The sequence below is a fragment of the Lynx canadensis genome, chromosome A1 (genome assembly GCF_007474595.2).
Source record: "Lynx canadensis isolate LIC74 chromosome A1, mLynCan4.pri.v2, whole genome shotgun sequence".
Taxonomy (NCBI): domain Eukaryota; kingdom Metazoa; phylum Chordata; class Mammalia; order Carnivora; family Felidae; genus Lynx; species Lynx canadensis.
The window spans coordinates 97,029,673-97,057,068 of NC_044303.2; the positions used below are offsets into that span (position 1 = coordinate 97,029,673).

A 27,396-nucleotide genomic window follows, 5' to 3' on the forward strand; every position below is an offset into this window, starting at 1 on the left:
CTCTTGATTTGGGCTTGGGTCACGATCCCAGGGTTTTGGGATGAAGCTCCATGCTCAGCTGGAGCCTGCTTAAGATTTTCTATTTTCTCTCTGTCCCTCTGCCCCTCTCCCCTGCTCAGTCTCTGTCCTAACTCACTCTCTCTCTCTTTAAAAAAAAAAAAAAAAAAAAAAAAAAAAAAAAAAAAAAGAATGATATTGTATAACTATGGTCATAGGGGAAAACTAGCCTCCTTGCCCCTGAGAAAGGTGGACGGGTTGGGGAAACAAAAATGAAAGCAGAAAACTCATTTATTTTAGAAATCCAATGTAAATTCACAAGAAGTCAGAGATTCTTGATGTAGAGAGACTTATGGATTGCGGTCTGCCATCTGTATAAACACACAAGCACAACTCTGAGGGTCAGGCCAATTAAGTACATAATAAACTGCTTTCAAGGAAGCTGTTTCAAAGAACAGTAAGTCATAAAGGAACAACGGCAGATAATAAATTAAGGGGCCTCGACGACGTTTTAAGCCCTCTCTCATTTCTAACGCCTTTCTTTTTATCCTTTTTTTTTTTACGAACCTTTTTAACTTTTATGCATTTGTGGAGTAACTAAAGCACAGTAAAATGTATTTTCCTTAAATTCTAACCAAGAGGGCAACAGCCTATAGTAAGGTTAGCAAAATGAAGCTTAACCTTAAAAGGAGAGGCCTCTGCTATTTAATTAGTGGTCTACCATCAAAGTCCTCAGCACCCTTCTAACGCCCCCAAACCAGAGAAACTTCTTTCAACTACCTTAGTAAATACAACTTATTTTCAAATAAGCTATTTTGAGATCAAGTGATACAGATGAAGTTGTCATACCCTGAAGTTGTAGTTAAAGCTGCAAATGACCTGGGGATGCTTGGGTGGCTCAGTCGGTTAAGTGTCCAACTCTTGATTTTGGCTCAGGTCATGATCTCAGGTTCATGAGTATGAGCTCCATGTGGGGCTCTGCACTGACAGCATGGAGCCTGCTTATGATTCTCTCTCTCCCTCCCTGCTCCTTCCCTGCTCATGCTCTCTGTCTTTCTCAAAATAAATAAATAAACTAAAAAAAAAAAAAAAAAAAAAAGAGCTGCAAGTGACCTGGATTGCACTATTTTATCAATTCAGGCAATCCCTAGAACCCATCATCATTTTAATTCCCCAGGGTCTTGTCCATTAAGTCTATGACTTAGAAACAGTATTTAGCAAATTAATTCATTGCTGCAGGCCTTTCATAGTTGGACAATGTAATGAGTTGTATAATGTTCTATCTTGCTTTTCCCAAAGTGAAATTAATATCAAAAATGCCTAATTTAAAAAATCAATTAACACATATAGAACATTTTCAAGTCATACTGAAAGTCCTATCAGTAAATAATCTTAAGTGAAGCAAACTACGGAACATCCGTCAAGAATGAGTACTGGAGCCCTAGAAAGTAACTTTGTTTTGCTATTAGAATCTGTGTCTCCATTTGTTTAAATAGAAGATGCTTAAATGCCCTCTTCAAGCACGGCTGACATCACTTGAGTGCTTGTCTTCTGGCAAAAGAGACATTATTCCATCCCAATGCATTTCTACCAAAGGGCAAGTCTGTTCCAATAACTTTTTAGATGACCAGCACGACTCTTCCCTTCAGAGCCTGGGTCACTTGTGTGATCAACACTGATCTGGGTCGACATATAAATGGGGGCCAGCCACTGAGAAAAATGTTATCTCCTGAGCTTTAAGATCAATTGAAATGAACTATAGATTAGCGAGCTACTGAACCACTTGGGTAGTGGCAAATTTTGATTTCTACAAAGGAATTTTTAAAAAAAACAACCAGGCAAGGGAAGAAAGGTGTGTTTCTGGGATCCAGCTACCCTGCAGCGTCCAAAAGTCACACGTGCTTCTTTGACACCACAAGTACCTAACACTGCGTTCCAGCAAGCTTACGGTTATGGTATGCGACAGATGCCAGAATATTCGCTACCTTCTCAGGGATGATGCAAGAAATGTGGAAAAGGAAATAGGTATTTAGTGATTCATATTATGGACCAGCAGGCATTCCAAAGTTCCTTTTGCTCTTGATGTTTAGATAACGTCCTCTCCCTGCAGTTAATAAGACAAGATTTGAACATGTGAAAGGATATGTGTGACACTGTGCAAGTGTGTGGATATACTTTGAAACCCAAATCTAAACACTATTATAAATCTAAATAGAACTGAGATCTCCAAGAGTCTGACCTTTTGATAATAATGTGTTCCAGCAACCCAATTATTATTTTGATAACTAGTATAATGTTACACACTAAATAAAGAACTGGAGATTAATTAGTGGTGTCAAAAGTTCAAAAACTTCAGAACATTAAAATGTGTATAATGAAAACTCCAAAAAGGATTAAATGCCTGGCATACTGTGCAGAGAACCAAAATAAAGGTACTAGCACTCTTATTGTGTTCAAATTGCCCTATAGCTAGGCCAGTAAAAATGTTGACCAGACTGGTTGGTAATACGTACCAGGTATTCAAAAATGTTTACTGAATCACCCAGCCATTCATCAATTTGGCCTTCACCAAAAGCTTTTGCCAACTACTCAATTCAACACAGTGACTTGAAGTGGGAGCGTCCGTTTGTATGGCTCAGTCAGGTGACTGATGCTTCTGACTCCTGATTTTGGCTCAGGTCATGATCTCACAGTTCGTGAGCTCGAGCCCCGCATCAGGCTCTGTGCTGACAGGCCAGAACCTGCTTGGGATTCTCTCTCAATCTCTCTCTCTCTCTCTCTGCCCCTCCCCCATTCACACTCTCTCTCAAAATACACATAAAAAAAATCAGTGGTGCTGTATTAAGTACTTGAATTGGAATCTAGATCTAACATAAGATCCTTTGAAATGTCTAAATGTTGTCTCCCTCTCAGACTCATCAGATGCATTTCTAGACCTTTAGATTTTTCTGATGCTGATTTCTTCTGGTGAATTCTGCTCGGGATTTTCATTGTATTCGCAATTACATTTTGAGCACTTTGTTTATATATTGTACAATATACTCAATACCAAAGACATCACGAGGTTTCCTAGTCCCAAGGCAGTATGCATGTTTTAAATAAGCCAAGTGGTAACTTCAAAGTAGAAGGTGGAAAGAGGTGTTGTGATAAAAGTTAACAAGCAAACATGTACACTTAGTGGCTGTACAAGAAAAGGAAAGGTTGGATTCAAGAAGTAGGCAGTCAAGGACTCACCAACAACCTAGATCACATTTTACTAATATTTCCCGTTTAGTTCACTGCTTCTTCATTCAATCAATTCATTCTCATGATTTTGTAAAGATATCTCTGTGCTTATTGTTTGTAACAACCAAAAGCCCTTCTCCGATGATCAGGGCAGGAACATATCCCTCTTATTTTCTATCAACAACTCCCAGAGCAGTCTAATGTCAAAAGCGAGCTTGCCTCTTGAAGGCAAGGATTCTTTTTTTCCCCCCATTATCTTCCTTCTTCCTAAAATTTTTTCACTTCAAAAATAGTTCTACAAGCTTTGCAGTGTTGGATTCAGACCCTGCGGGGACCTCACTGGAACGTCTCTCCAAGCTCCTCTGGTTTTTGTTTCAAGGAAACACACTTGGAGGCCAAAATACAAAGAGTCTGTTTGAATCGACTTGAAGGGAGCTTCTCACGTGTTGAGCTCACATATGGTGACTGAACAGAGGGAGAAACGCACCCTGCTTGCTTTTGAAGTGTTTGGGTAATTTTGTTTCAGGCTGCCATATGGCACCACACCCCTCTGCCCATATTTCAAATCTTTTTTTTTTTTCCTTAGGCCAGCCATGGTTATAAAGAGGAGAGGAAGAATTCGAATCTAGAGGTTTAATTACCTTCACATGTCAAGGACCCAAGACATCCACAGCTCCCTTTTCCATATTTTATCACATGCACTCACCCGGGATGTCTCCTTTTATGGCTGCCTCAAATCACTGCTGGTGATTGTTCATACTGAGGATGCTCCTTCCTCCAGACAGGAAGCGTGTGATCTTGGGATGATTCCCAGATGTGGGTATTCAAACTGGCAGCTAAACACACACTCTGACTCATTTAAAATAGCATGTTACACTTGAACAAGAGGGAAGAGACCTGGGCAATTATTAGAAATGTAACTTTTAAGCTTTTAAGGGATTGCGTGGCAATTTTGATAATGGAGCTTAATGGGGTGAAAACCCAAGTCTTGGGAATTTAATGAAATGTATCCGTGCAGGACTCAACTTGATACCAACCATTTTCAACCACACATAAAAACATTATCTTCTAAACACTAGGACAGTCACAGTGTTTAAAAATAAATAAAAACAACCTTCAAAATGGTGTTATCTTCCTCATTAAATGCCAATTGCTTCAATAAAAAAGCACCAGTGTGCAGAGTTAAAAGGCTAACCTCTCTCTCTCTCTGATGAGATAGTTTTTCAGGCATAACATTTTCACCCTTATTCATCCCCAAATAAAGAAAAACTTTGGGTGTAAATAATGGTTTTTGAAACAAGCCATCCCCTGTATCCCAGGTCGTCAAAAACAGACCATCCCTTGGCCATCTCCTCACTATGCAGAACCCCTCCATAGGGGTTCTTTCCCACCACCTTCCTAAGGGGGGTATGCAGACCCAGAAGAGATAAACCAGAACCTGAAACCAGCACTTTGGTACTGGCCAGACGTCAGGACTTCAACTGGTGGAAGACCAAGCCCAAGGTACCATGACAATCAACATTTAGAAGTTGGAAAACCTTCACTTCCTGAGTTTTTCTGCCCAACTTAGACTGCTTCAAGATTAGATTAGTTATGATATTTTCAACTAGGAACATGGGTGACCTGTATGCACAGAAGCGAGGTTGTCAACTTGTATTTACATTTCAGGTCTCTGCCAGTGATACATGGACTGGCAATTTTCCATTTGGAGAGCAGTGAATGATAATGGCGTAATTAATATTAATAGGGCCATTACATCTCCACAAGTCATTCACATATTTAAATGAACTCTCCCTCTCTTCATTTCTCTGGGCTATTTTTGCATTGATATTATTATAACCTTTAGATCTCTATTTTAACTTCTGAAAGCAATTTACCTCATCAGTTTAATATCAAAGAAGAAACTGGGAAACCTCATTTGAATACAATTTTCATTTTTTATTTCTTTCAAGATTTCAAGCTTAGCCTAGGAATAGGCCCCCTACTGCTGCATCACTTGGCTTTTGAGTAGTTGCTCACATACTTACCCCCACCTACATATGCCATCAACGATGCAAGGCTCTCATAAAACTTAGAGAGATTTCTACATAAGAAATAAGGCTGAGTAAGAAAGTCGGATAGGGGACCACAGGACGAAAAGAACAGTATAAGCACAAGACAAGTATTTCACACACTTCACATGGAATCCACCAAGCTAAGAGAGGCTGCATGTATTTGTCAGGTGCAATTAGACAGCATTTCAGAATACAACTGCAGTAAAGGCAAATCATGAGGAACCAGTACTGCCACAAAGCTCTGAATCGGGGTTGAATCCTTTTTAAACTGCACAATGATGGGTGGAGACCCTTGCGTATGGCTTATGACCCCTAATAGGAGACAGAGAGTCTAAAGACAGAGGGCAATTCAGGCTATAAAATTTGGGAGCTCACTGATTAGTACACATGCTCTTTAACTTTCAAACGAGAAATGAAAGTAAGGAAAAAAATTAAGTTTGTAACATACATATATATGTATGTAGGCACATGTAACATACATACATATATATGTATACATATATACATAGTATAGTTCTTTAGATTTTTTAAAGTTTATTTATTTATTTTGAGAGAGAGAATGCATGAGTCCAGGAGGGGCAGAGAGAAAGGATGACAGAGATAATCCCAAGCAGGCTCTGCACAATCAGCACAGAGCCCAAAGTGGGATTTGAACCCACGAACCGTGAGATCATGACCTGAGCCGAAGTCAGACGCTTAACGACTGAGCCACCCAGGCACCTCAATTCTTTAGATTTTTTAAATCATTTTCGCTAAAGGTAATTCTTTTATATCTAATTTGTACACTTGTAATATAGGAAGAATTGTCCTCACTTTGAACAAAATGTTTCAAACTTAATAATTTCAAATTTTAAATGGATTATTTAATGATTCATTTTAAAGTTATTTCAGATTTCTTCTGAGACTTGTAATATGGACTCTTACCAGCAAACAGATCAATGAATTCTCTGACAGAGAAGGGAAGAGAATCAGAAAATGAATTGATGGAACTTTCTTGTATAGGATTTGCAATAGGCTCTATTTTAGATTCAAACATCTAAACATCCATCCAGGCCCTTCCACATTGTTACATAGTTTCCTTTGTGCTAAATAACTTGCATTTGTAAGAGAGCATACAAGATTTTTTTTAAGTTTATTTATTTTTAGAGAGAGAGTAAGTGGGGGAGAGGCAGAGAGAGAGAGAGAGAGAGAGAATCCCCAGCAGGCCCTGCACAGACAGCACAGATCCCCACGTGGGGCTCGAACCAAGGAACCATGAGATCACGACCTGAGCCAAACCAAGAGTCAGACGCTCAACCAACAGAACCACCCAGGCACCCCAACATACGAGACTGCTAATTCCAGTTTGTTAGGGTATACTTTGGGGAGTATATTGCCCAGAATAAGGGCTTCTGAAATGAATAAGATCCAGGCTTGAATTTAGGCTTTACTGCTTATTAACTGTTTCACTTAACAGATCTTCACCTTTTGAACTTCAGCTCCTTATCTTACAAAAAAAAAGTCATGAGTCTCACCTGAGATCAAGTACAAAATTAAAACAGCTTAGGCAATGACTGGCACATAATAGATGATTGATTGGTAAGTTTGAAATGTGCCCTCATGGGTGATCATTCCAAAGAAAAAATGAAATTTTTAAACATGTTTCTTTGATACTTTATCCCAACCAAATAAATTCATGACCCAGTGTAAATATTGCCTATGATCTCAGTAACAGGATCTGGGACTAAATAAGATAACGTATCTAAACTGCTCTGAGATCTCTTCTAATGCACTCTTCAGTAGGAGGTCAATAAAACAGTCACCTAAGTGCCTGAAAATAATAGAAAGAGCTTTACCAAAGAGATGGCAGAGACCACAGAAATGAGACCAACCAAATTACATTCTGCTGAGCACTTGATTAAATTTAGCTTTTAAAATCCTCTCAACAACCCTGTAAACTAAGTGATACTATCATCCCCGTTTTCCAGATAAGGAAACAGAAATGTAGATCAGATGAATGATCTCTTCTGGGTAGTTGTTATCTTAATACAGGATGACTACTGTGTATACCACTATAGGATAGAAGTTAAAGCCTTACAGGGGTTAGAATTAAATTTGCCAAACTCCGGAGCCTACTAAAATTAATTTCACTCAAACTGGAAGAAGCTGATATGCTTGGTTTCCACACAACTCCTCGACACCACGAGATGCTCAAAAACAACATCATGTCACTTCGAATGACTATTTCTGATGACAGGGGAGAAAAGGAGGATTCAGGGTATGTATGCTTTTATTTCTGCAGCTGGTTGAGCTACTACTCATTCATATCATTCAGCCTGTAATGAAATTGTGAAGTCTGTGGTGGAAAATGCCCACCAGGAACTCAAAGATTCCATGCCTTCCAACTGCCCTTAGAGCTACTCAACAGGATACTTAAAGCTGCAGACTCTTTAACTCTCCTGATGTCTGGAAAAATTTAGAAATTATACAGATAACACAACACATAAGCAAAAGTGCATCTGGACCCTGCCATTTTCTCTCCATTATCTGTGTCACTGAACTGTGTTTATTGTTTTTGATTTAATAGCATGATAGCATGTGGTTAGACTTGACAGAAATTGAACCGTCACCGGCCAGCCTTCATGAAGAGATCTCCTTAGTTCTGAAATATATCATGACTCCCATCTTTATTTTCTGATTATTTTTAACTTCTGAAAGCATCTTCATTAAATCCAGAAGACCATATTCCCATGTGATTAAACCGAGTCAGTATATTTTCTTTGTTAACTTGAAATCCCATTATGCAAATACACTGATCCAAAAAAGGTGGGGGTGAGGGGTGATGGTATTTATTCTAGAAAAATTGATTGCCCAGTAGGATTTGGAAAAAATAAGAATCTTGATCACCATTACATAAATACACTTCACACCATCTTTTATGTTCAACAAGGAATACTCTACTGTATAATATTTAGTCAGGATCTGCACTTGCCTGATATTATAGATAAGCCATCTCTACTGCTATGTCTATGAACATCTGAGAGAAAAAAATAAAACGTATACATGGTAAATCCAATCTACTTAGAGAATCTAATGCTTTTCCACTTTTGGGTGTACAACGAACAAAGTGTGCTCCAAGCAGAGTTAGAGATTAATGAAAAACCCATGACGCACACGAATGATCACACGTCTGTGTGCTCAAAACAAATATTTAATAAGTCCACTGTACAGAAAGCTTTATTATTCTGACTGAACCCACAGATTCTCAATCACAAATTTGTTACTAGATGATTGTCAGTGCTATGAACTGAACTGTCATGACAGAATGGTTAATACAGAAGAACCAGTAGGTCATGAGTGAAGAGGCTACATATCCTGAAATGAGAATTAGAGACATTTCAAGAGGGAAATAACTAGGTTCCTAGAAACGGGATCACAAGCATCACTTGTGATCACTTTTACATAGCCCCAAACGCTGAAACTACCTATCTTTCAGGCCTACTCTCCAATTTGATTTTCAGGGCCTGCCAAAGCTGGGCGGTAAACTTTACTAGATTTATTGGGTTAAAATGGACACAGAGGAAGGGTTAAATAAGGAACAGAGATGATGTCAAAGTTGCATTGGACTTCTGTGTCAACAGCACTCATCAGTTGGTCAATCATCAAGTGTGTGTTGCACAGTGCCAAAATACTCAACTAAAATGGGATTGGATTCATTGGGAGGATGACCCAACAGCAGAGCAAACTTCAGTGAAGAAAATCCCAACTACACCCATCCTTTCTGTGTGATCATGCACAAATGATTACAGGAGATTAAGTACATAAAGCTAGTGACACACTGTGTGGCTCACTGTAAGCATTAAACAAATAGTAACTATGATACAGGGATGGGAGAGATACTTTTGATAGTCTGGAGGGTTAGAAGGGGGGGGGTTAAGAAAATAAGGCATCAAAATAAAAAATGTTTGGCAACTGGCAAATCAAAAAGTGTAACATCATTTCAATGTAGTTGAAAAATTTCAAGCCCACGAGTAAAAGATGATAAAGCAATGAATAGATAATCTTACAGAAAAGCACACATCTGAAAATTATGCACACAGCCTGGTGCTGTGTTCTCTAACACCAAAAAACAAAGAGAAAGAAACAACAGGCCAAAATAAAAAACTTTCAAATTTTGAGAAAAAAGACAAATTCTGAAGTGATAGCTTGCAGCAATTTTACTATCTCACAATCTGTCAGTATTATTTTTTCAGAACTACAAAAACAAAGATTTTATTGTCCATCTATTTCACCTCCTACAATCTAATATATAACAACAACAACAACAAAAAAAGTAGAGAATTTGAATTCCCAAACTAATGGATAATTCAGCCTTGTGCTTCTATAACTCTAACTCTTTTTTTCTATTACTACCTGATATACATTAAGGAAATGGATTACAGACAAGACATTTTCACAGAACTTGTCCAAGACTAAAATCAAAGTAGCTAAGTCTCAGGTAAATTAAAAGTGGCAGTTACCACTGGATACACTGAGGGGCTTGTGGGACACAGAAAATTAAGTCCTGGACAAATAAGGTCAGTTGGTAAGAATGTAAAAAAAAAAAAAAAAACTTAATGAGATTACTGCATAAAATGAATTATGCAATAATGTACTTTCAATATGCAAAAGCTTATTTTGATTTGAAGACCACTAAATCAACCCTAACAAAACACCATACTATTTGACTCCAGATTGATGGCTGATCTAGAATATGTACTTCTGCTGACCCAAAATGAAAATGCCATCTATTTTTTGGTGGCTGCTTACCTGATGACATGCGAGTTCAGCCTCATGCGTACTCAAAGAAATTGAGCAAATGGAGAAATAAACAGAATAGAAATGACTCAGAAGACGAATGGCCATTTGGTCTCTCTTTCAGTTCTGTTTCTTTACTAGACTTCCTCTTCCTTCGACAAGTGAAAATAATGTGGGTAATTCTCCTTCCAATCAGACTGGAGAAAGAGGTCAAAGATAGACAAAATAAAATAACAATAGCAAATGTAAATATGAGAGCACTATGACATTACTGGAAACAGAAACTCGTTTCAATGAAAAACAATTTCCATCTAGAAAAACACAGTTCATCTTATCTACAAGCTAGGAGTAAAGTAATGACCTGAGCACACCCACCTTTCTCTCTCTCATCAGCCTCTCTAGAGATAATATTAAATTATATACAAATGAACTCTTTACCAGCCCCTTACCCAGATCAAGAAGTGTCAAAGGAACTGAGAAATGTTGAGGAATCCCTGAAAACAGGAAGACAGAGAATATATGAAATAGGAAACCACAACTTAAAGGGCTTGCAAGTCATTTTACCAAAAAAGATGGGAATGTCTTTGAGGAGGGTCACATATGCTTGTAGTGGGATATGTGGGGAGTAAGAGAAGCCCTCGGGCACCCACCATGCTGACTGGTTAGATACATACAGTGTTTCACTTATTCACTCTACCCTCAATACACTAGACTAGAAGGGCAAAGGGAGGAATTGCATTTGAAAGGCTGAGCAGAGTCCCAGGGAGCTGGTGTAATCATCTATCAGCACAGGAAACTCCTTGGCTAGAAGACGAAAAACCCTTTCTTGTCACCCCACAGCAGATGCTGCCCTTTTCTCAAAGAAAGAGAATGTTTTTATAGAAGGTCTTTTGTTTCATATCAGGAGCTCCAAGTGATTATTTGTAGAAAAAAAAAATAATTTATCACATCACCTTGGTTCATTTTCCACAATGGGAGAGAGATAAAAATTAGACAGAAAACTAGACAGTATATCTGGCTATAGAACATTCATTGAGAATTCGTGAGAATGCAAAAAAAAAAAAGAAAAGTTGATTCAACAAACATGTCAGCCAGCTTTTATGGAAGAATATACCTTTACATTCAGTATTAAAAATACAGAACTACAACAAAGCCTTTGAAAATAGATACAAAGAGCTCTTTTGCCATCTTGGAGCCTGGGGAGGCCTGCTGGGAATAGGACTCCTAAAACAACAAATATGGCTGGAAGGCTACAGTCCAAGGCCATTTTTGCTGGCTATAAGTGGGGTCCCTGGAATCAGAGGGAGTACACAGCTATTCTCAAAACTGAATGTGTTTATGCTCAAGGTGAAATTGAAATCTATCAAGGCAAGAGAAGTGGTTATGTATACAAAGCAAAGAACAACACAGTGACTCCTGGTGGCAAGCTGAACAAAACCAGAATAATCCTAGGGAAAGTAACTCATGGTTCATGCCAAATTCCGAAGCACTCTTCCTGTAAAAGCCATTGGCCATGGAATCCATGTGATGCTGTATCCCTCAAGGATTTAAACTTACTTAAAAGTAAATAAATAAAGGTATAGCTATGTTCTTTTGATAGATGATACATACATACATACATACATACATACATACATAAAATGGAACCACCTTATGATCAAAGTTAAAATGTTGTAACTGAGGGGCACCTGGGTGGCTCAATTGGTTTAGTGTCAACTCTTGTTTTCAGCTCAGGTCATGATCTCACAGTTTGTGAGTTCGAGCCCCACATCAGGCTCTGTGTCATGGTGTGGAAGTTGCTTGAGATTTTCTCTCTCCCTCTCTCTCTGTCCTTTCCCCACTTGTGCATGCTCTCTCTCTCAAAATAAATAAATACACTTTAAAAAATGTTATACCTAGCAACTCTACCCATTAGGTTTTAGAGTAGGTCCAAAGGGCCTATCACCATACATGAATAAAAGAACCTAGCAAGTGGACAGTTTCACATCCATTGCACATCCTAGAATGATATCCCTCTGAAATTTTCCAGCATCTCCCTAATCCCTGTTCCATGATACCCATCAGCCAGTGATATCTGCACCCTCACACAGAAGCAGCCAAGACTGGGCAGCCACATCCTAAAGTGATCGCAAAGGTGTGTTTTCATCAGTGTGCAGTTCTGTAGGCAGTGTTGGGAGCTTTCAGATATGAGGAGGAACTCGTTCAGTTCCCAGTCTGCACAAGCCCTCCACAATCTCAAGCCCACCCTTTTCTCCGGCTAAAGCCACATCTTGTCCCTATTTCCAGTGTGATATACTTTCATGTGCATCAGGTCAGTCACCTCACAGCCCCTGTCTCCTGTGTTACCCATCACTGAAGTCACTTGATCTCCAGAACCAATATATGCTTGGATGCCTCTATATTTTTCCAGGACATTCACCAATTTCTGAGGCTGGGCTGTATGGTCTTCATCATCCTCATCCAACCTCAGTACTTCCTGAAACTGGAAACATCTCAAATAGGTGGGGCTCATCTTTGCAATGAGATTTTCTCACGGGTTTTGTGTCCTCTGATTTCCCCACAATAAATGGAGTTTTGAAGGTTTGGCTAGCTTTCCCATGTGACGCTTGAGCTTAAAGTCTGGCGGTGTGAGAGAAGATGGCAAGAGAACTGGAAGATGGAGAAAGAACTACGTGTGTGCAAGACAGGGGATGGGGGCCTTCTCAGGCTTGCAGAAGACATATTCGATGAAAGACAGGCTTATAGACAGAAGTGATACACTTCACTTAGAATATGTCAGTTCCTCCTGGAGACTTAATCTAGGAAAAGAATTGGCTGAGGCAAGAAAACTGAGGTTCAAAGCCATGAAGGGACTGTTTGATCTAAGGATCTTATAGATTCTTTTCACAGGGCAAGGCTTCCATATACAAATGTCTTTGGTAAACCCTAAACACACAAATGTCTAGCATTTTAACAGGATATATGTTACGTACATCTTGAAAACAAGCAGGTATTTATCAAAAGCTAAACATTGAAGCTCTTTCTCTATTTCCCAATTTTATTTTCACTAACACACACATACAACATGTCTCTACAAATAATCCTGTCAGTGTCAATACAGATATTTGTACATAAAGCAGATGACGGCAAACAGGGAAGACATTCACTACTTCAAGTCTCACTTCTTTTGATCTTTCAAGAGGCAACTTCAGAAGAGACTCCACCCTCAACACTGGGGGTTGAAAAACAGCTCTGGAATTCGTGATAGGCTTTCTCCCCTGCCATCTGTGCACCTCAAGGGATCATCTCTGTTCTAATTGCAAATTTTCACCAAGAGATTATGGTCAAACTGAATTTAAACAACATGGTGTATCTATCAACCATCAGTAGAGATGGCAGGAGGAGACACAGGCTCTGCAAGTCAAGGTCATGTTAGCGCTTGGCAGAAGAGGCCGAGTTCCACCCAGCTTCTTAGCGTGGTCCAGATGGTTGTGTTTCTTCAGCATCCTGACTTGTGTGAATGGACCTCGAATGCTTTCTTTTGTTCTACTTTGTTTCTCTTCACTGTAAATTCTGTGGAAGGTGTGCAAATGAGGGCCACCGATCTCAGTTTCATTCCTCATAAAGTTTCTGTTAAACAGAATTCCCTAACTTGCTTTTTCCCATTTCACTCAAGCACAGAAAAACTAGTTTTCCTTTTATGAGCCACTACTGAAGTTAGATGCACAACTATAAGTCCATTTTTTGAAAAAGAAAAAAGACGAAAGAAAGAAAGAAAGAAAGAAAGAAAGAAAGAAAGAAAGAAAAGAAAAGAAAGAAAGGAAGGAAGGAAGGAAGAAAGAAACTTTTATCCACAGGTTACTTTTTCATGAGCTTAGCCATCAAATCCTGACAGATTTTGGTTCTACTGTATCTGTTTTCAAGTGTTCACGAGGATTTTGTTTCAGTTAATAAATGAGGTTTTTCACCCAGTCATAGGGCAAAAGCCTCTGACTGTACCACCAAATCTGATGCTCTGACAAAGGGTCTTCCTTAACAGTTCAGCCCCTAATTTCAGCAGAATAAAGTAAAACATCATTTGCTCTAAACCAAAGGTGTTCATATATACTCTTTTTTTTTCAAAGTTTATTTATTTATTTTGAGAGAGAAAGAGAGAGAGGAAGGGACAGAGAGAAAGGGAGAGAGGGAATCCCAAGCAGGCTCCACGCTGTCAGCACAGAGCCCCATCCCCAGCTCAATGTCATGGTCCATGAGTCCATGACCTGAGCCAAAACCAAGAGTCGGACACTCAACCAACTGAGCCACCCAGGCGCCCCATATATATTCTTAACCTAACTAAAAACAGTATGTCAGTAGTAGCATGTTATGGCTATATTCTAATATTTCCATATTTTAATACTAGCCAGAATATTCACAGAACTAATTAGACTACATCAGGCCTACAAACAAGTGCCTGGCAATACCAGATATCCTACATATTTAGTTTCTGGAATTAACGTATGGAAAGGAATAAATTGCAAATTTTAATCCATATATAGATGCGTCACATTTGCAAACACCTTATCGGGAAACCAGCACACCCAGAACTCATTACAGAGAGCATTCTATTAGCTTATCAAAAATTCAAAGACAAAAATAAATTGTAAATACCAAAGTAATTCAAAATAATTTAAATTACAACTCCAGTTGAGAGACATTATGAATCAAGCATAAAATTACAAGCACTTTTGAAATAATATAGAAAATATTAAAATTTATCATCTGTACTTTTTATCTATAGTAAGGTGATGTCCCCTGAAAAAAAAACCCTGGAAAACAGAAATGAGAGTGGCCTCTTGAAAGTTACCATTACCATTTAAGACCAACTGTTAACAAAAAGATCAAAACAAATTCAGACACAAATTTATCTAATGAAGCAGAATGACCCCAAAGCTAGTGAAACTGGATTATCACCTGACCTGCTGTCTAAAGAAAAGTGAACTCTATTTGAGAAGATTAATCAAGATATATATTGAAAGTGATCATTCTCACATCCCTATTTTAAATAAAAAATGGAAAGACAGAAAATAACAATAATAGGATTGTAATCCATATCCATTGGTTTAGAGTTAATATATACGAAACGTCCTCTTGGTTAATCCATGCACACCAGCTACCAGCTGATTATATTCATGTGGCCACAGGGAGAGACAATATGAGGATCTTACAGACTTCAAATTTCTTAATCCTGTGTAGTAAATTAATAAATTGTCTGAATCTTACATGGTATTAACTCTATTCCCTAAGTTTGTCATTTTCAAAGGCAGGAATAGATTTATTTATCATTAAATCTTCCACTAGCAGGGCAAAGTCTGAGACATATCACAGTCTTGATAAATATTTTCTGACTGTAAAAATTTTAAGAATTGTGTAATCCAAACACCTTTAGGGCAACCGAATCACTATGGCAGCAATATTTGTTTAACAAATGGCCAAATGAGAAAATCTGGCTTGAAATATCAGCTGTAAGATGAGGTGTAAAAATGCGTTCACTTCTGAGAAGTCTCTTGAAGAAGAGACACTATTTCAGGACCATAAGGTCAAGTATCAGATAATGAAAAATGGAAAATTCAACATGGTAATGGATGACAACAAATAAATACTGTTGAAAAAGCCCATGTCACCAACTATGAAATGTGTTCCAGAACTTGAAGCCAACACTGACCTAAGAAGGGTTGTGCATCTAAACTACACCAATGGTCTTGGGGTGCCCGAATGGCTCAGTCGGTTGAGTGTCCAACTTTGGCTCAGGTCATGATCTCGAGGTTTGTAGGTTCAAGTCCCATGTTGGGGTCCGTGCTGACACGGAGCTTGGAGCCTGGAGCCTGCTTCAAATTCTGTGTCTCCCTGTGCTCGCTTCGGCAGCACATATACAAATTCTGTGTCTCCCTCCCTCTGTGTCCCTCCTCCCCCCATTTGCTCTCTGTCTCTCTCCTTTCAAAAATAAACAAACATTAAAAAAATAATAATAAATAAATAAATAACATAAACTACACCAATGGTTTTGAGAAGCCATGAATATTTCTCCAAATACCATTAAGTGGAGGAGGAATGACCATGTCCAAATTGGCCTATCTCTCCAACATTTAAAATAAACATCAGTCATTAAAAACAAATTATGAGAAATTTTAAATTTAAATTTTAAATTTAAATTTAAATTTTGAACTTTAGCCTTGAAAAAAAGTTTATGTTAAACTTTAACAAACAATTCCTACCCCCACAAAGAAATAATTAGAGCACTTGTACCCTTTATCCGAAGTGTTTCAGGTAAGCAAAACACAAAGTATACTGTTTGTAATTCCGAATCTACATAACAGTGACATTAGTAGTCTCAAAAACCAACTATAGAAAAGTATGCAAATTATAGTTGGAAATAGCTATAGAATAAATAGCAACTCTAAAAAATCAGGCTCCGGTTCTGATAAGATATAAATCTAGTAAAACTAGCTTGGATCCCTTGGCCAAAATCAACCCTGAGAGAAGTGCAGTGTGAAAATTCAGAGAACTGTGAAATCCCCAGAATTATGTGGAACTAGTTTGAACTAGTGTTTACATATGTGTATGTAGAAGGCTTCAGGATGGGGAGTGGCAATGATCTGGGTTTAGGGGTGGAAAATCCATTGGTAGACAAAGTACTAAGTTCTTGTCTTACTGGGAGAGCAGTATAAATATCAACTCAAATCATAAAAGTAATAAAGAATTAAAAAGAAACAGACAAAGAAAGAACCAACTAATAAATTGGTAAAGTTAGTAAAAATAGGCCCAAGCATATCAATAATGACAATCTATATAAATATACTAAATTAGAAAATTAAGTGTTAAGGAGTTATAGGTATATGCTTATAACTTACTGAAAACATAAGGACATGGAAGTATAGGGAGAAAATGGTAGAACATGACTTATCTCAGAAATATTAATGAAAATAAAACTAGAATAGCTATCTTAATGTCAGATAAAGGACCTTTTAAGATAAACAGTTCTATTAAGAATGGAGTTGATCATTACATGATGAAAAGGGCCTCAGCTTATCAGAAGAATGTAACAATTTAAAATACAAGTGTATAGGTCAACCAAGATGGTGGCTCAGAAGGCTCCTGAACTCCTCTCCAACCACCGACACACCAAGCAACTTCTTCTGAAAAAAATCCAGAAAGTAGCTGAAAGGTTCCCACACAACAGGCAAATAAGAAAATATCCACAGGGAAACAGTTTTGAAAAGCTGAGACAGAGTGCGCCATAAACTCAGCTCCTGGCACTATGCCATACAATCAGGAAGTAACTCTCAAGTCTGAGCTTCTGTCTGAAAAGCAAAGGGTTTGACCTCAAATTTAATACTTCAACATCAAAGACTCTCATCCAAGGCAAAGGCCTCTAAAATCCCTAGCTCTTGAAAGCCAATGAAGCTTGTTTCCATAAAACCCCACGTCTAGCAAAAAAGTAGCAGGTTTTAATAGGTGTGCAAGCACTCACCATGGCTACCCACTCAGGGCTCAGCTTGGACAGCACAGGGGAAGATGCTCATCTCCTTGTCATAGCACAAAGGTACAAAATCAATTATAAGAAGAAAAGAAAAGTCACAAACATGTGGAAATTAAATAACATGATACTGAACAACCAATGAGTGAAAGAATAAATCAAAAGAGAAATCAAAAATATTTTCAGAGAAATTAAAATGCAAATACAACATACTGAAACTTATGGGATGCAGCAAAAGTAGTTCTATAAGTCAAGTTCATAGCAATAAATGCCTACCTTAAGAAAAAAAGATAAGGCTCAAATAAACAACCTGATTTTACATCGCAAGGAATTAGAAAAAGAACAAATGAAATCCAAAATTAGTAAAAGGAAAGAAATAATAAAGCTCAAACTACCAATAAATGAAATGGAGACAAAAAAGATAATAGAAAACATTAATGAAATCAGTGCTGTTTTTTTAAAACATACCCAACTAGACAAACCTTTAGCTATACTTACCAAGAAAAAAAAGAGAGGACTCAAATAAAATTAATTATGAATGAAAGAGGAGACATTCAACTGATGCCACAGTAATACAAAGGATCATAAAAGATTAGTATGAACAATTTTATGCCAACAAACTATAAATGAATAAATTCCTAGAGACATAACCTACCAAGAGTGAATCATTTAGAAATTGGAAATCTGAACAAATTACTAGTAAAGAGACCGAATAATTTAACCCCCCCCCCCAAAACAAAAGCCAAGGACCAGATGGCCTCACCAGTGAATTCTACCAAACATTTAAAGAAAAATTATTCCCAATCCTCAAATTCCTCCAAAAAAGTGAAAAGGAGAAAATGGTTCCAGATTTATTTTTGAGGAATTTTATTACCATAATACAAAAACCCAGCAAAGACACCACAGGAAAAGAAAACCACAGGACAATATCTATGATAAATATAGTTGCATAAATTCTCAACATAATACTAGGAAACTGAATTAAACAGCACATTCAAGAAATCTTACACCATGACCAAGTGGATGATCCCTGAGAGGTAATGACGATTTCAACATATTAAAGTCAGTTAATATGATTTACCACATATATTAGAAAAAAGGGTAAAAATCACATAAATCATCTAAATTGAGGCATTTGGCAAATTCAATACCCTTTCATGATAAAAGCTTTCAAAAAACTAGGAACAGAAGTGGATTACCACAGCATAATAAAGGCAATATATACAAAGTCCACAGCTAACATCATACTCAACAGTGAAAACCTGAAAGCCTTTCCTTTAAGTCCAGCACAAAGCAAGGATACTCAGTGTCACCACTTCTAGTCAATATAGTATTGAAGATCCAGCCAGACCAACTAGATAAGAAAAATAAATAAAAGGCATCCAAATTAGAAAGGAAAAAGTAATATTGCCCTTGTTTGCAGATGACATAATCTTATATAGAAAACTAAAGACTCTGTAAAAAACTATTATAAGTAACAAACAAATTTAGTAAACTTTCAGGATACAAAATCAATATACACAACTGGTTGTATTTCTATACACAAACAATGAACTACCATAAAGGAAATAAGGGAAATAGTCCTATTTACAAGAGCACCAAAAAGGATGAATTTAACTGAGGAGGTGAAGACCAACATGTCAAAAACTACAAAGCAATGATGACAGAAATTAAGATACAAATAAATAGAAAATCATCTTGTATCTATGAATTGTCAGACATACTATTATTAAGAAGTCCATACTACCCAAAGCGATCTACAGATTCAATGCAATCTTTATCAAAATCCCAACGGCACATTTTACATAAATAGAAAAACCAATTCTGAAGCTTATATGGAAACACAAAGGACTGTGAATAGGCCAGTCAGTCTTGAACAAGAAGATCAAAGCTGAAGGCATCACAGTGACTGACTTCAACCATCATTACAAAGCTACAGCAATCAAAACAGTATGGTATTGGCAGAAAAACAGACACAGATCAATGGAACAGAATAAACAGCTCAGAAGTAAACCTATGTTATATGGTAAATTCATTCACAAAAAAGCAGCCAAAAATATACAATGGGGAAAGGACAGTCTCTTGAGTGAATGGAGTTGGGAAAACTAAATAGCCAGAAGCAAAGGAATTAAAATGGAGTCCCATTTCACACAATACCAAAAAACTAAAAACCAAAACAAAAACTCAAAATGGATTAAAAACTTAAACTTAAGACCTCAAACTATAAAACATAGAGAGGGAAACATTGGGGGAAGCTTCAGGACATGGGTCCTGGTAATGATTTCATGGATATGATGCTAAACACATACCCAAAGAACCAAAAATAGAAAAATCAGACTATATCAAACTAAATACTTCTGCAAAGAAAACAATCAACAAAGTCAACCTACAGAATGGGACAAAATGTTTCCAAACCAGTTTATCTGATAAGGGGTATATTTCCAAAATATATAGGGAACTCTGAGAACTCAACAACAAATACACTAATAAATTTTTGAGAATTTGAGAATGGGCTAAAGATTTAGAGAGACATTTCTCCAAAAAAGACATACAAATAACTGACATGTATATGTAAAGATGGTCAATGTTAATAACCAAATGAAAAGAGGCAAATGAAAACCACAATGAGATTTTACTTTCTGCCTATCAGGGTGATTATTATCAAAACAACAAAAGACAACAAGTGTGGAGAAGGATATGGGGAAATGGGAGCCCTGTACACTGTCGGTGGGAATGCAAAATTGTACGGCTGCTATGAAAAACAGTATGGTGGTGCCTTTAAAGAATAAAAATAGAACTAGGGGCGCCTGGGTGGCTCACTTGGTTAAGCATCCGACTTTGACTCTGGTCATGATCTTGCAGTTTGTGAGTTCAAGCCCTGCATTGGGCTCTGGGTTGACAGCTCAGAGCCTGGAGCCTGCTTTGGATTCTGTGTCTCCCTTTCTCTCTGCTCCTCTCCTGCTTGTGCTCTGTCTCTTTCTGTCCTCAAAAATACATAAATGTTAAAAAAAAATGTAAAGAATATGAATAGAACTATCATTATGATCCAACAATCCCACTTCTGGGTATTTATCGAAAATCATTGGAATAAGAATCTCGAAGAGATAGGTAGCATTCTCATGTTCGATAGCCAAGATAAGGAAGCAAGTAGATGCCCATGGATGGGTGAATTAATTAAAAAAGTATATATACATATAATGGAATATTATTCAGCCTTCAGAAGGAAAGAAACTGTGCAATATGCAACAATATGAATGAATTTTGAAGACATTATGGTACATGAAATAAGCCTGTCACAGAAAGAAAAATAATGCACGATTCCATTTATACAAGGAATCTAAAATAGTCAAACTCATAGAATCAGGGAATAGTATGGTGGTCACTCAGGGCCAAGACGATAGGAAAACAGGAGGTGTTAATCAATGGGCAAAAAGTTTTGGTTATGCAACATGAGTAAGTTACAGAGATCTGTTATACAACACTGTGCCTGTATTTAAAGATACTATACCAGGAGCACCTGGGTGGCTCAGTCGGTTAAGCATCCGACTTCAGCTCAGGTCATGATCTCATGGTTTGGGAGTTCAAGCCCCACTTTGGCTAACTGCTGTCAGCCTGTCAGCGCAGAGCCTGCTTCAGATCCTCTGTCCTGCTCTCTCTGCCCCTCCTCCACTTGCACTCTCCCAAATAATAAATAAATATTTAAACAAAGATATTGTACTATACAATTTAAAATTTTCAGAGGGTGGGAGCACCTGGGTGGCTCAGTCGGTTGAGCTTTCAACTTCAGCTCAGGACATGATCTCATGGCTCATGGATTCAAGCCCCACATCGGGCTCTGCACTGACAGCTCAGAGCCTGGAGTCTGCTTTGGACTCTGTGTGTGTGAGTCTCTCTCTGCCCTTCCCCCACCTGATGTCTCTCTCAAAAATAAATAAACGTTAATTTTTTTTTTTAATTTCAAAGAGTATATCTCTTGTTAAGTGTTCTTACACCAGTAAAAATTTGGAAAGTAATAATAAAGTCAGGAATGGTACAAGAATACTGGTCATTACTATTTCCATTCAATATTGAGTTAGAGGCCATAACTAGCACAATAGAAAGAGATGAGAAACATAAAAGACTAGAACTGAGGAGAAAAAGTGGTTATATTTGTAAATGATGTAATCAATTGCATAAACACAAAATTATTGATCTATTGACAGTGTGGCTAAATACACAGTCAGATGCAAGTCTATACAGGAACAGCAAACAACTAGAAAATTTAATTAAAAGATGAAGACATCATTTGGCATTAGCATCAAAGAATACAAAGCTAAATACCAAAGAACAGGTGAACCAAAAGGTATTCACGGTCTCCACAATGAAACTGGAGAACATTACAGAAATGAACAGTTTTATCTAACATAAGCCAACTCTCTTCTAAATCTCCAGAACACTCTGCTCCAGGGTCTGTGAGGTTCTAGAAATCAGGTTTTCAGAGAAAGGAAAAAGAAGGAGGAAAGGAGGGAAGGAGGGAGGGAGGGAGAGAGAGAGAGAGAGAGCAGAAAGAAAGAAAGAAAGAAAGAAAGAAAGAAAGAAAGAAGAAAAGGAAGGAAGGAAGGAAGGAAGGAAGGAAGGAAGGAAGGAAGGAAGGAAGGAAGGAAGGAAGGAGAAAATAGAGTCCTTTCTGGTCATGTAATGGCTACAATCCTTTGCACTGGGCCAAAATGCAGTTCTGGCACCCCTCTGGCTTCCTCGAAATGGTCCTCTATTTCCCCTACTTATCCACTGGTTTCCCAGGTTACTCCTTTGGAAGAAAGTCTGTGTTTCCAGAAACCCAGCTAAGTCATATTAGACCAAATATTTCTCAACATTTCCTCTCACTATGTTCAGGTTTTGGTGTTTTTGTCTTGCTTTGTTTTTTCCTTTGTTTGGTTGGTTGTTTTTTGTTTGTTTGTTTGTTTTACCTCTATTTAATCTTCCCTTGTCCCAATGCACACTTCCTAATCTTCGGCAAAGTTGGTCTTCGTTCATATATCCTTCCATTATTTGTGCTCAACACTAATTATTGACTGTTTACAAAAAATTAATTCCAGAAATGCAAATTTGCTCTGTGAGTTTATAGAAGCGTACATGCATTTATGTATCTTCTACAACACAGTGATATTAATTTATTACATGCATAACTAGAGGGCCTATGCAGAATTTTTCTACAGAAACTTCCCATTATTCACATTAATGTGGGAGGCAGAGGCAGATTTAGAAATAATGAAATTTACAAGCAGTCAAGTACAGTTTCTCAACAACTGTTTAAAAACCATCATGCTATTAATTGTTTTGTCTCTGCTTTCTCTTTCTCTAATAGTATGTATCTTCCTAAAGGTAAAATTATATATATATATCTGCCAAAGATATAGAATATGCAAAAAAAAATTAAGGTGAAGTTAGTAAAGTATTTAATTTGATATAGCAAAAAGTTTTGCAGGATCTGACAGCCCAGAGAAGGGCTAGAGGAGTAAGCATGGGGCCAGGGCCAGGTTGAGACCAGGCCTTGTGTGAACCCTCAACCCCAACCTGCTCACCCTGGAGATGCTGTGAGCAAGAACCCTGACTATGTCACGCTGTACAAGATCCAGGCAGCCAGGAACATCTCCAAGACAAATGCCACATCACAGAACCATACCTATCTCACTGCTGACAATCTTGCCCTCAACCTCTATGATGAAAGTTTTACCCAGGGCAGGCACAACCTCATCAAGGGTATAAAACTGAGCCTGGTGGCCAGGAACTCCACTCCTAGAGAAGAAGTTTTGTGAAGAGCCAGCTTGGTATCCAGCACACCCCCATTTCACCCCCACTATGATGTGATGGTCCTTTCTGCATCTATCCCCCCAAACCTTCTTGGATGCACAAAGCCTGACCAATTTTCAGGGGAATGATTTTGCTCTTCGCTGTGTGGCCCAGAGGTGTTGGGACAGTGTGACTTCTGAGTGATTTCCCTCCATGTTTGTTCCCCCCCTCCAGGCTGGTTTTTTATTACTTAAAAAAAAAAAAAAGTCTTCCAACTTCATGTGACTCAAAATATCTGAGATGTGCCTTAAAAAACAATGAAATGAACAGGTCAAAGAAGCAAAAACGGAAGTGGGTGAAAGTTACCTTAAGCCATGAGAAAAAATTTTTTGAGATTTCACTTCTATTTGATTCAGGTCTTCAAGACTTTGAGCCAACTGGGCGACAAATGAGCATGTCTTGGCATGCACAGCGAATCAAAAATCTCTCACGATATCATATCCTGAAGAAACACAGTTACCCAAGTCCATAGGTGTCTGTGTTCTCTGAATTCAAAACTCTCATAGTAATAAAGAAGTTACTATGTACTTGGCTATAACAAACTTTCCCTTTGAAGAAAATCTATGATTTAATTTCAAGGCTTCACCTTTTCTTTGAGTGGCACAGGGAAAGGAGATAAATGCCCTGATGAAGGAAAAGTCCAGGCACGTCTGTACATTTACTCACTTGTAAAGTCATGAACTTGCAACACATCTAATGCACCGTCACTCACTTGTCACCTCCGAGGTTCCTTTCTGGTCTTACATTCAGTTTCACCGGATGGGCTAATGGCCTTCTCAGTGCATTGGACCAGTAGCACAGTTGTGGCCTCATCAGTGTTCACCTGTATTGACACCCCACACCATAATTCACTCCATGACTTACCATCTGTACTGGCTTTATGTCCCCCTTCCAGAGCCCCACAAACCAAACACGGAGAGTCTCTTGCCAGCCAACAAGTACCCTTGTAATAATAACTCAGTAACTTAAGGTATTTTTTTTTCTCTTGGGGGCTCAAGATATAAATACATAAAACCAAACCTATAAAACCGAAGTCAAGTCATATCTAGCAGCTCTGCAGCTACAGCAAGCTTTCCAAACTCAGTTCTTCTCCCTCTTTTTTCTAGTGTGTATGACCCTTCTTGGGAGTGCTTGGGTGGCTCAGTTGGTTAAGCATCCGACTTCAGTTCAGGTTATGATCTCAGGACCCATGGGTTTGAGCCTCACATCAGACTCTGTGCTGACAGCTCAGATCCTGGAGCCTACTTTGGATTCTGTGTCTCCCTCTCTCTCTGCCCCTCCCCTGTTCATTCTCTGTCTCTCTCTGTCTCAAAAATGAATAAAAATTAATATATATATTTTTTTATTAAAAAAAGACACCTTCTCCATCTCACACAAAGCCCTTCTCCACACTCATCCCCAATCACTTCTGATACACAAGAACCCTTTCATGCAAACCACACCAAATTGATGATGCTCACTTGATGACCCTGTGGTCCATGCTGCTTGCTTTCTCTGCTGGTGAAGCATTCTCTTCTCTCTCCTTTTTTTTTTTTTTTTTATCCCTTGGTAAATTCCTACTCATCTTGAGATCCAGCTCAAAAATTTGTGGCTTGGTGAAACTCTCCATCCAACTCCTAGGCAGAAAAAAATAAGTTGCTTTCTTAGATGCTCTCCACAGATTTGTATATTCACTCCTAATTATAGTACTGAGTACACTGTTTTATGAGTCCGGTGTTATGTATCAGTCTTTCTTAAATCTTCACCTTTAGTGGATTTGAATGGGCATTTTGTCATTTTGGGGGCTGTCAGCAAACAACACTTTTCCTGTTTGGGGTAGAGTTGTCAGAATTAGCAAAAACAACTATAGGGCACTCAATTAAATTTGAGCATACTTATACTAAAACATTAACTAGTATTTATCTAAAATTCAACTTGACTTATCCTGAATTTTATAATTACATCCCCAAACTAGGGAAAACCCAAGATTGGTGGGTGGACAGGGTCACATTTCCATTAGAAATGGTGCAAGGGAGCAGATGATCTCTCTGCAAAGTTCAAGTCTGGGTGCGCGACCTACACTCTGCCATTCCCTGCCCAGTCTCTGACTCTGGAGCAAAGTATAGAAGCAGACATGTATACTTGTCACACACTGGCAGAAGCCAACTTCCAGAGTCCCAGTGCCAATGGGGTCTAAGGAAGAGCTAGGAACATCTCTCCCAGACTATTCTGGCTATGGTCATAATTGTTAAGCTCCCATGATCACCATTTTTGAGAGCCCAACTCATGTTCTTCTCATCAGTTCCAATTTCCAAACACTCTAATTTTTCTTTATATTATTTTTTGCCATTCAACATATTATCTTTCTGTTTGTTTGGTGTCTTTCTTCCCTAGTAGATACATAAGCTTCTTGAAAACAGGAACTTGGCTCTGTTCTCTGATCTACCCCTAACTGCAGAGCAGGACTTAGCTCACAATAAGTCCTAAGTGTAGATTTGTTGAATAAGGAAAGCAATGAATGAATTCTTCAAAACAACTAGCCTTTCCATTTAAATGTAACCAGGATTGGGGCACCTGGGTGGCTCAGTTGGTCAAGCGTCGGACTTCGGCCCAGGTCATGATCTCACGGTTCGTGGGTCCCAGTCCCGCGTCAGGCTCTGTGCTGACAACTCACATTCTGTGTCTCCGTCTCTTTCTGCCACTCCCTGGCTCATGCTTTCTCTCTCTCTCTCTCTCTCTCTCTCTCTCTCTCTCTCAAAAATAAATAAAAGCATTAACACATTTTTTAAATAAACAAATTTAAACGGGATTGATTTCTTTTGAAACCAAAATACTTATTTATTACACTCAAGTTACTTTAGGAAATAGATGCACAGATAATTGAATGCAATATCATGTCCACCACATCAAAAATAAATTATACAAATCTTGGGTAAAACGACAAAATGACTCTGGCAAAGTCTATAAATTTTGGTACCATATACAGCAAGCTCAGTAATTAAGAAATCAGACAAAATAAATGATCTGCCAGTTTGTACCCCAATAGAAGATGCCACTGTTTCTATGGTGTTCTATATTTCAAAAAGAATTGATAAAAAAACAAAGCTGTTTTTGTTTTGTTTTGTTTTTTTACAAAAAGAGAAAAACTGCCTAATGAATTAGAAGGGTCCTTTTCCGCAACCATTTCTTCCATTTGTAATATTAACTTCATTTTATAAAATATAATACAACATTAAGTAAATCCTTATTCACATATTATAGTAAAATGGTCAAAAAGAGCGATTTTTTACTACTATTTTCCACACAATAGTTTTGCAGAAATGGCCATGTAGCAATTGTTTTTCTATAAATAAACATCCTTTTGAAATCGGAACTTGGCATGGTTGTTTACAATTTTATCGTAATATTAAATACCCTCCTCATCAAATTATAAAGCGTGTTATTCATCTATGACAATGACTTCCATGATTTGCTTTTAAATTCAGTTATGTTGTCCCACAGAATAGCTTGGATATACCTCGTTTCTTAATTCCACATTTCAACATTAAGATTATTCCATGTTCCCCTGAACTGTGCCCTCACACACACACACACACACACACACACACACACCCCTCTCTAAGAGAAAAGTCACATAAGAGGAGATTGATGTGTGAAAGGAAACCAAAGAGAAGAGGCACAAAGGGCAAATCAACCTCATTTGAACTTGTGCTTGTAAGGACCAAAAGACAAATGTTGGGTATCTACAATGCTAAAGACCATGCGTGTCTTTACTCCCCCAGTCACTCTTCAGTGGAGAACTCCAAAGTTTCCACTGACAACCCAAATTCATTTAAACCTGCCTATATTCAGATGCCATGGGCAACTTCCGCTGGAATCAGGAGTCTAAATTCGCAATCAGCACTCATACTTTCTTTTTAGGACCCATGCTCAGTGCTTTGTTTTTAAATACTCCACCGACTTGGGAATCTCTACAATACTGCTCTGCATTAAAGCCTCTGGGGATTTTCCTTATTTTTCTTGACTTCCCAGCAGACTTCC

General features: G+C 38.1%; 1 long non-coding RNA gene across 5 annotated transcripts in view; it reads right to left on the bottom strand.

Moving 5' to 3' along the window:
• Positions 1–27,396, bottom strand: part of LOC115514827 — a 74,963-nt gene that overhangs the window by 38,491 nt on the left and 9,076 nt on the right. For all 5 annotated transcript variants that reach the window (XR_003969092.1, XR_003969093.1, XR_003969094.1 and 2 more), the window contains exons 4-6: positions 24,837–24,992; positions 24,043–24,199; positions 10,065–10,249 (exon numbers count right to left, since the gene is read on the bottom strand). This is a non-coding gene — a long non-coding RNA (uncharacterized LOC115514827). The remainder of the gene's footprint in view (positions 1–10,064; positions 10,250–24,042; positions 24,200–24,836; positions 24,993–27,396) is intronic.